Source organism: Schistocerca piceifrons, chromosome 5, assembly GCF_021461385.2.
Source record: "Schistocerca piceifrons isolate TAMUIC-IGC-003096 chromosome 5, iqSchPice1.1, whole genome shotgun sequence".
Classification (NCBI taxonomy): Eukaryota; Metazoa; Arthropoda; class Insecta; order Orthoptera; family Acrididae; genus Schistocerca; species Schistocerca piceifrons.
Window position 1 is genome coordinate 666,160,485 of NC_060142.1, and position 10,805 is coordinate 666,171,289.

Here is a 10,805-nt window from a genome sequence, read left to right on the forward strand (position 1 = left end):
AGACATGCCTTGACAACTCTGTAGGCTAGCATTAGCCGCTGTTGACTGCATTGTCGTCCACTTTGTTGCTGAGCTGTGCCGTCGCTGCCTGTGTTTTGTTGCGCAACTTTCATTGCGACTTTTTCGAAAGTGAGTAAAGACGTGGTTCCTGGCCCGTCGTGGGAGTTATCTTCTGCTCCATTTTGGAAAAGGAAACAGGTTATTAGGAGTTCGCGGAAGCTCAAAATGCAGGTTTCTGTTCCCTGCACTGCTTACTTGCGGTACAGGAAGGCTGAGTTTATTCTCCCACGCATCCCACCAACTCCACGCCATACACTTTGCACTCTCCCTGCTCCGAGCAACCCACACACGGCAGATGCGAGTAGCTATGACAGTAGTTACACACCTGCATGACATATCGAAGTGATGAAACATGTTTTGTTGATGTGTTTATAATTTCTAAATAGATTTTGGTCTTCTCGAATAAGATGCCCAAAAAATTGATTTAAACCTCGGTTATTATTCATGAACATAATATATATTTTGAATTAAGTACATACACTGAAGCGCCACAGACACTGGTACAGACATACGTATTCAAATACAGAGATATGTAAACAGGCAGAATACGGTGCGGCGGTCGACAACGCCTATATAAGACAACAAGTGTCTGGCGCAGGTGGTAGATCGGTTACTGCTGATACAATGGCAGGTTATCAAGATTTAAGTGAGCCTGTACACGGTGTTATAGTAGGCGCACCAGCTATGCGACACAGCATCTCCGAGTTAGCGATGAAGTGGGGATTTGCCCGTACATCATTTCACGAGTGTACCATGAATATCAGAAATCCGGTAAAACAACAAATCACCGACATCCCTGCGGCCGGAAAAAGATCCTGCAAGAACGAGACCAACGACGACTGAAGAGAATCGTTCAACGTGACGGAAATGCAACCCTTCCGCAAATTGCTGCAGATTTCAGTGCTGGGCAATCAATAAGTGTAAGCGTGCGAACCATTCAACGAAACATCATCGATATGTGTGCCCTTGCTGACTGCACAACACAAAGCTTTACGTCTCATCTGCGTCCGCCAACACCGACATTGGACTGTTGATGTCTGGAAACATGCTGCCTGGTCGGACGAGTCTCGTTTCAAATTGTATCGACTGGATGGACATGTACGGTTTTGGAGACAACCATGGACCCTGCATGTCATCAGGGGACTGTTCAAGGTGGCAGAGGCTCTGTAAAGGTGTGGGGCGTGTACAGTTGGATCTGATGCGTCTAGATACGACTCTAACAGGTGACACATACGTAAGCACCTTGATTATCACTTGCGTCTATTCATGTCCATTGTGCATTCCGACGGACTTGGGCAATTCTAGCACGAAAACACGACACCCCACATTTCCAGAATTGCTACAGAGTGGCTTCAGGTACACTCTTCTTCCGCTGGTGACCAAACTCCCCAGACATGAACATTATTGAGCATATCTGGCATGCCTTGCAACGTGCTGTTCAGAAGAGATCTCCACCCCTTGGTTCTCTTACAGATTTATGGACAGCCCTGCAGGATTCATGCTGTCAGTTCCCTCCAGCACTACTTCAGACATTAGTCGAGTCCACGCCACGTTGTGAGCACTTCTACGTGCTCGCGAGGTTCCTGCACGATATTAGGCAGGTGTACCAGTTTCTCTGGCTCTTGAGTGTAAATTTCTAGATTTCCGCTCACCTTTCCCGAATACAAATCTAATTTCTGCTGTTTTTTCATGAATCTGAAATTTTGCTTGTTTGTCAGATTTGGTTTACTATATGTAATGATCCGCAGTGCAAAAAGCTGTCTCAATATTTTAATTGTTCTGCTTCTATTCTCCCGGTTCGTTTTCCTATTTATAATTTCTCATCATAATTTCTAAAGCTCTTCTGTTGTAATGCGACGCACGTCAATGCATTGTGTTTTGGAGCTAGAATTTTTATACATTGTTTAAGCGACATCGTTGTCCAAGAGTTTTTATCAGCAGCTTGTGATGGTCGCAACAGACTTCTGACACTCCAGCGGAACATTAGAAGTTTCGGAATTTTCTATTGGAGTATACAAGGAGAGTTTACACATGGTACGCTCTTGCCTTCCTCCAAGCTTAGGGTTGCCATACCTAGCTGCGACCTCGTCTGTACACTCTGAGATGGGGGGGATGTAGACATGAAGTAAAAATTTTATTTAATTTTATTTTTATTTAGAACACAATTACGTGGAACTGTTGCGGCAGAGGTAGTTGGTACACCATATTTTTTGGAAGATTTCACCTTTTTCAGCAAGTCTTTTTTTTCCATTTTACCTATTTATAAAACTCTCTGCAAACCAGCTTATAGTTAAACTAGCACTTTAAGATTGATTCCACAGTCCCTGGCAGCAGTCGATTTCTTTCATCAGTCCACTGGGCCGACATCAGCGAAAATACTCTTTCCACAGTGGCGATGTGTGCGGGAATAGAAAACATATACTCGCAAATTTTAACAGTTGGCATTTGTGTTCAGAATTTTCGGCCTCTTTAAGAAAGTAAATCTACTTTTCTTCCACGGAGCCGGCCGGAGTGGCCGTGCGGTTCTAGGCGCTACAGTCTGGAGTCGAGCGACCGCTTCGGTCGCAGGTTCGAATCCTGCCTCGGGCATGGATGTGTGTGATGTCCTTAGGTTAGTTAGGTTTAATTAGTTCTAAGTTCTAGGCGACTGATGACCTCAGAAGTTAAGTCGCATAGTGCTCAGAGCCATTTTTTTCTTCCACGGAATGTTTAACCTTCCATTCTTCCGAGTCACACTTAGTTTCTGAAAAGCTCTTCACAGACATATCTTCCTGAAAACAATTGTCGCCTGAAATCTTCACATCATTTTTAGCCAGGTTTTCAATCATCTTCCAATCTGGGGTTTTAGATAGCGTCATCCAATCAAATACTGGAATAGAAAGTCATTGTCTCTTCCTCAAATTTTGAAATCAAATTGATTATTTCTTGGTTAGGGTTCTCATTCTTTAATTTGTTCAGATTCATCTTGGTTTGCATGCCAATAAAATTGGCAATCTTTCTTTCATTCAGGCATCTTTGAGTGTATATTTGTTTATCTAGACTTTATTCTTCTCCACACTTTTATATTTTTTTCTAACACATCCAAGTTTGACAGTAGAAAGAAGAAGTAAATTTCACTGATCAGACTGCTGAAGCCGGCCGGTGTGGCCGTGCGGTTCTAAGCGCTTCAGTTTGGAACCGCGTGACCGCTACGGTCGCAGGTTCGAATCCTGCCTCGGGCATGGATGTGTGTGATGTCCTTAGGTTAGTTAGGTTTAAGTACTTCTAAGTTCTAGGGGACTGATGACCTCAGAAGTTAAGTCCCATAGTGCTCAGAGCCATTTAGATTACTGAAAAAAATCTGAAATTTTTTTGAACAGACCTTGTATGTTGTATATCTTGTATTTCGAGTCTTCATGGCTGAATCGTAAAAGATCCGCCATGGGCTTTGCCATACCCATGATCTAGCGAGAACCATCAAACCATGTGAATGATTGTTACTTTTGTATGACAACTCCATTAACACGTGGTATTTACAAGAAGAAAAAGTCTCCCTTTATATACAGTACCCCTACCATACCATCGGCCAAGAGACCGGTGCCTCACGGAGATGGACTGTCTTGTCCTGTCCCACCTGACTGTGATAGTGACGAGGGAGATAATGAAACTAGTGATGTACCATGACCTTCAAAACCCAGTTCTTCAAAAGATTGTGAAAGTGCGTAACAATAAGTCTAGAGAGATTCGCAGAATTATGCAGTGTGAACTTAATGGACTAGGGAGAGATATGGAATGGCCGAAAGGTAAAGCTGAACTGTTGTCGTCAAGACTACAACAGTGGAATTGTCTTCACGGTAGACGTGACTGCGTTTCATAGCTGCCATGTGCAATTCCTTCATTTTTCGAAAGTGACAAGAACTTGGTATTTCGTAGTGATGTACAGGGGCTAATGATGGCTGTGGGCCCTGACTATAAAAGGGATAAGTGGAGGTGGTTCATCGACTCCTCCAAATAAAGTCTCAAGTGTGTGCTACTGCATAACGGCAACGTGTTACCATCTGTTGCTACACACTAGTGAAATCAAGGAATCGACACAGTAAAACTCCTGCTCACACACATTTCTTTTCACACGTCCATTTACAGTTAGGAAGTTATATATCCGCTGTAGAGGGCAGCACAACACCAACAAATGGCATAAGATTCTTTATTCCCCGACATTCTCCCCACCCTGGCCCATCTCGACGGGGATGACCAGCTGGACAGGTCGACAGATCTTCATACCATCTGCCTAGCAGAGGACAATGCACCGTATTTTAGTGTCTCTGCCGTGCTACACTTCTTCCACCACAGCCCTCTTCCACAAGTCCCGTGGTTTGGTGTCTTCATGGATCAGAACATCCTCTCCAATTATCGGTTTCCTTTGCGAAGGGTATCCGTTTACCTCATGGTATTGTCTTAGCAACAGGAGTTATTCGGTCTACCACCTACGCAAAATGTCCTCTTTGACCATTCGTCTAAGTCAGAACTCCTTGGCAAGGTCCCTTCTAGTTGCTGGCTCTGGCCCGCATGGAATTGTTACTAATTTCTCACCATTTAGAAAGAGGGATGGCGTCAATGCAGTATCGCTGACTTCTAGAGTGATTGGGTCGTGAGTTTATTGCGGCTTCTATGCTGATCAAGGTGGTGTTCAAACTCTCTTCATCCACCTGGGAGCGACCAAGAACTTTCCTCAAGCAGCGCTTGACAGAGCCTACCGTTCATTCCCACCAGCCTCCCCCACCAAGCTGCACATAGTGGTATGAATTTCCAAGTGATTCCATGATGGGCACAGTAGAGCTGTACGTCAGTACGCTGTATGGTTCTGAAAAGCTGTGACAGTTCTGAGTTGGCTGTGTGGAATGTTGTAGCATTGTCTGACTAGACAGTGACTGGTAGGCTCCTACATCCTGCAAAGTGTTGCACGGTCTCAAAAATCTATCAGTGGACATATCCATGGCAAGTTCAATATGAACGGCCAGTGTTGTGGCACATGTGAATATGACCATGTAGGACTTCTTTGTTTGATGTCCAGATTTGACGTATAATTGTCCAGCAAAACCGCTGCAGGTTACTGCAAATGGTCTCGAAGGTAGAACTCTGTCCAGTGGTAGAGGAGCCTCCATCTCTTCATACCAGCGACTGTGTATTATCTTGCATGGTAGGCAAGAGTGAAGCACACCCCAAACAGCTTGTTGCCCTCACAGAATCCAAAATTCTTTCCGCAGTTCCCCTAACACAATTCGCACACCGAGATGATGCAGCCTTACACGTGTGTGGGTCTTGGCACCAAAATGTTGCTACACGCTAGTGAAATCAAGAAATCGACACAGTAAAACTTCTGCTCACGCACATTTATTTTCACGCGTCCATTTACAATTAAGAAGTTATATATCCGCTGCAGAGGGCAGCACAATCTGCAGTCTTAACACAACACCAACACATGGCATGAAAATCTATGGGACACGGGAATACAGATAACTGTATACGCAACAAACTGTTCCCATAAATGTCTATACATACATATATTTCAGCACAAAGAAAAATACACATGTACATTGTACAAGGTACAAAGGCTGACTGCAACATTAACATAGCGGCTCGTCAGAGCAGTTAGGTTTCGAAGGTCATGCTTTACGTGGTCGATGTGACCTATCGACGCCACACAGCCCCCCCCCCCCCCTCCACAGTATGGAGTACGGCCTGTGAGGCCTCTGGAGAGGTCGTGTGGGCATGGGCGTTGGAGCGAGTAGTGCGAGGCAGTAGGCGCATGACTGGAAGCTCCAGCTCAAATGGTTCAAATGGCTCTGAGCACTATGCGACTTAACTTCTGAGATCATCAGTCACCTAGAACTTAGAAATAATTAAACCTAACTAACCTAAGGACATCACACACATCCATGCCCGAGGCAGGATTCTAACCTGCGACCGTAGCGGTCGCTCGATTCCAGACTTTAGCGCCTAGAACCGCACGGCCACTCCGGCTGGCACTCCATCTCAGTCAGGGCGGCATGCGAAGGCGCGGTGACAGGCTGCAGGTCCACATCGTAATCAGACAGCCAAAGGGGGTGGACAATGCGTCGGCCAGCCCGGGAGTAGAGGTCTGGGGAGGGGTGTGGCGTGTGAGCGTGCCTGCCCCTAATGCAGATCGAGCCATCTGAGGAGATGAACGCACGAACTCTTGATGGATTGCACTCTCGTGGGAGGGACAGACTATGCACCATCTTGACATCTAGTTCCTCGTTGAGTGTTAAGTCTGCAATTCTGTAAGGAGCACGACCACACGATCGTCAAAAGCGGCAATCGACACGTTGTCGACGTGCTTAGGTGGTACATTGCAGCGCAAGTTGACAGTCAGGCAGCAAATCTCTCCGGTAGATGAAACGTCATCAAAACCTGCGCATGGGGTTGATGACGACATGCTTGAGAAACCTGCGAACTGTGGTGATGAATCATCAGAAGGAGAAGACCCTACCTTGGGATGAGCTAACTCATTATCGTGCTCAGCAATGGAAAATTCGTCCAGATGGTCCGACTGGAATGGTAGAGGGCGTTGGAGTCCTCGAAAGCAGGCTTGAGCCTATGTAGTGCAGGTGATCTTTAACTATAACGTTGAACGTCGTCTCGCCCCTCCCGAGTACTTCAAAGGGGCCGAGGTATGGGGGTTGCAGGGATTGTCTAACAAAATCGTCTCTGAGCATAACGTGGGAGCATGTGTTGAGTGCAGTTGGCATGTAAGTGTCTGGCGGGGAGTTACTGACAGGCAGGTGTAGCCGTGCATGTCTAAAGTGGGTGCACATTCTACTAATAAAGTCTGGGGAGATGGGGAAATCCTCGGGTGCTTGAGGCAGGGTAAGTTCCCCAGGTGGAACCGGGTTCTCGCCGAAAACGAATTTGGAAACGGTTCCCTGCAAGTCAAGTTTAAAGGTCGAATGGAGACAGAGTAACACCCAAGGAAGCGCCTTAGAGCAGAGGCAGTCATGGCACCTGATCGCTGTTTTAAGGGTGCGGTGCCATTGTTCCACTAAACTGTTGCTTTTCGGGTGGTAGGCTGTTGTATAAATTTTTTTAATACTGCAAAGGTTACATAGAATCGTGAAAAATGCAGACTCGAACTGTCGACCCTGGTCAGTGGTGATGGAGGATGGGTAACCGAAACTAGCAATCCATGATGAAATGAATCCCTTGGCCACGGTTTCTGTTGTGATGTTGGGTAAAGGAACAGCTTCCACCCAACGAGACATGCGGTCGATTGTGGAGAGGGTATACCTGTGACCCTCTGATGGTGGTAGAGGGCGGATAAGATCGATATGTACATGACGAAAGCGTCCTTGTGGAATGTCAAATTTGCCAAGGGAGGGAGAAGTGTGGCGTCCAATTTTGTTGTGTTGGCAGGAAATGCAGCTGCATGCACAAGTTTGACAGTCCTGCTTAACATTTTTTCAAACAAAACGCTCAGAGATGAGGCATGTGGTGGTGCGGACGCCAGGGTGGGTGAGATTATGTAAGGTGTCGAAGGCTTGTCGGCACAATGTGGGAGGGAGCAACGGCTGCAGAGTGCCAGTAGAAGGATCGCACCACACTTTGTCTGAAACACCAGAGAACTTGGCTTTGGTAAACACAAGCAATGTCTGAGGATCCGTGAGGAGAGCTTGAGATTCCTCGTCAGAGGCCTGGAGAGCAGCGAGATCAGATAAATCGACGATGCGTGAGACAGTATTGATCCGTGAAAAGAAATCAGCAGGAATGTTTTTCATGCCTTTGATGTAGCTTACATCCACAGTAAATTGAGAGGCCAGGTCGAAGTGGAGGAAACGCCGAGGGGTTGGGTCCTCCGGAGGGTTTCAGAAGGGGTCCACCAGTGGTTTGTGGTCAGTAAGGATGAAGAAAGAACGGCCCTTGATGTGTTTGACGGCTTCATAGACCACCAGAAGTTCTCTGACAAAAGCGGAATATTTTTTCTGTGCTGTAGACAGTATTTAGAGAAGTAATGAAGGGACGAAACCATGTCGCTTTTGCGTTGCTGTAATATTGCCCCAACCGCGATGTCGCTGGCGTCCGTAGTGGTGAACAACTCGGCAGACAGACCGGGATGGGCGAGTACGACGGCGTGAGCTAACGCTGTCTTTAGAGCTCTGAAGGCCTCTAGCATAGGTTCAAACCAACAGACTGGCTTACGGCCCGAAGTCTGTTTGCTGGACAATGAGTCCGTCAGCGGGGCCTGCACAGCGGCGGCAGAAGGTAGATGTCGGCAGTAGTAATTAACAGTACCCAGGAAATGTCAGTGTTCTTTGTACGTAGCCGGGGGCGGCAATGACGTGATAGCCTGCACACGGGATTTGGGAGGCTGTATTCCGTCTGCGGAGACGGTGTAACCTAAAAATGACACATAAGACTGGCACAATTGGAATTTATCTTTGTTGACCTCGACATTGTTGGAGTTCAAGGTCTGGAGGACCTGGGATAAATGATCTTCGTGGTCCTCAGTCGAATTGCTGAAAATGAGAATGTCATCCAGGTATGCAAAGCAGAACTCGAATTGTCTTAAGATTGAGTCAATTGAATGTTACCACGTTTGTGCTGCATTCTTTAAGCCGAATGGCATGAAGTTGTATTGGAACAAACCCAGCAGCGTGATGATAGCAGTCTTTGGAATGTCTTCCAGCACTATAGGAATCTGGTGGCCCGTTTACAGACAATCATACCGAAGATTGTGACAACCTATAACATATGGGTGAAATCGTTTATGTTCGGCACTGGGTAATTGTCCATGACAGTACGATCATTTAAGCATCTGTCATCACCACAAATTCGAAAAGGACCACTGTGTTTGGTGATGAGGTGAATCAATGAAGACCAATTGCTGCCCGATGGCTGTAGAATGCCTCCCTCCAAAAGTTCGTTAATTTGCTGCCGGGCCACAAGCAACTTAAGGGGTTGAGGCGTCTAACCTGTGCCTAATAGGAGGGCTGGCAGTGGTAATTTTCTTGTGTGTCGTTGTCGTTCTGTCAGTGACGGAAGAGACTGAGAACTGCACATGAGGTTGAGTAACGTCCTGACGTGAGGTTTTGGGATGAGTGGGGTGAGATGAGGCGTAGCTGTTAGCTTGAGTGGGAAAAGGCAGCACGAAAGTCACATGCCTATTACGTGAGGGCGACGTGCGCTTGTTTGGAGATGTCGGCTGTACGCCCAGCACGGAGTGGATCGGGACGTGCAGCGTCTGTCTGTTGTTAGCTTTGTCTTGAGTAACCGGCGACAGAGGCGTTGGCGTCGTACGGGGAACGGCGATGGCCGTCGAATCACGTGGTTGGCGAGCGAGAGAGAGGGAGTGTTTACCAATACGCGGGGCTGCGCGGTGGGTATGTTCGCATTGCGCGCGCGACTGTCATTAGAAGCACTGTTTGAAACACATGGCACTGCACGTAGCGTGTGTGTCACGGGTGCAGAGGTCACTGAACGCGAATCGTCACATACATTGAATGTTTTTGAACTAACCTGATGAGTGTCTGTGCTGGTGTCTGCTGATGAAGGTCGATCGCGTGAAGGACCTGGGGATTGCAGTTGCAGCAGCAAAGTGTGAGCAATGCGTTGTTTCAACTCGTCGTTTTGCCAACAGAGTTGCGCCGCTGCGTCGTACTCTGACAGTAGATCAGTGACGCAGGTCACCATTTTGTCCGCGAGGGTGGAGCACTTGTGAACCAAATCACATGTCACGACGGAAACAGAACGACGAGCATAAGTGCCTGAGCACGGTATCTGAGTGTCAGAAGGGTGGTGTAGCACTGAACCTTGGACTATGTTCGGGGAGAGTTTGTAATGGGACAAGAAATCCATACCGAGAATCGGTTCGTCAACGTTGGCGATGTAAAAAGTCCACAGAAAACGTAGGGAAGGAGATAGATGCACCATAACTTTAGCAGAGCTGCCAGTTTGTAATGTTGATTCGTTGACAGCACGTAGAAGCGACTTCGTCGGTGAAAAAACGACAGGAGCCAACGATGTAGGTATGATGGACGTGTCAGCGCCTGTGTCGAGTAGGAAAACAAGCTGCGACGAAATGTCGGTCATGTATAAACGACCGCTCGGCCGAGAGGACGAGTGGATGGAGAGCAACGTTTGAGGACGCTTGTGAAGTTCCCCGCAGGACTCGGCATCTTTTAGATCCTGCGGCTGGCGTTTGGGTGCTGGCAAGGTAATCTGCACTTCTTGGCCTCATCCCATGAAAATCTTGTGGTACCAACAGTACGGATGAGCTGGATGTGGCAGTGGTGGTGATTGTGACAGCAGAGGAGGTTTGTCCTCGTTGATCTGTTCTGGAATGTAAACCAGGATGTGTGGTACGTGTGCGATTCTTCGGTGCTCAGAAAGAGGAGAGAGCGAACAAGTACTGCCCGGTGGTGTAGATGGCGTTGAGGTGGAACGAGCCCTGCCTCTGCTTGCAGATGGCCGGTAAACAGGCGCGTAGTGCCAACCAGGGGTGAGAGGTGTGCTGACTGTTTTTGTCGCAATAGTGCATACAGCTGATCTGCGATGCGAAGGCGAGAGCCGATAGACGCGAAGGAGTGCGGTAGTAGGTGTATCTGCAGGTCGGTAGGTAACTTGGCAGACCATACTGCCCACAGGGTAAGGTCCGGCATCGTGTGTTCACTCACAAGTAGCCGAAGGCGGCGCCAGAGTAGTGATGGAGTGCGGTCCCCCAGGTGTTCCTCGTACAAGATCTTGATTATTAA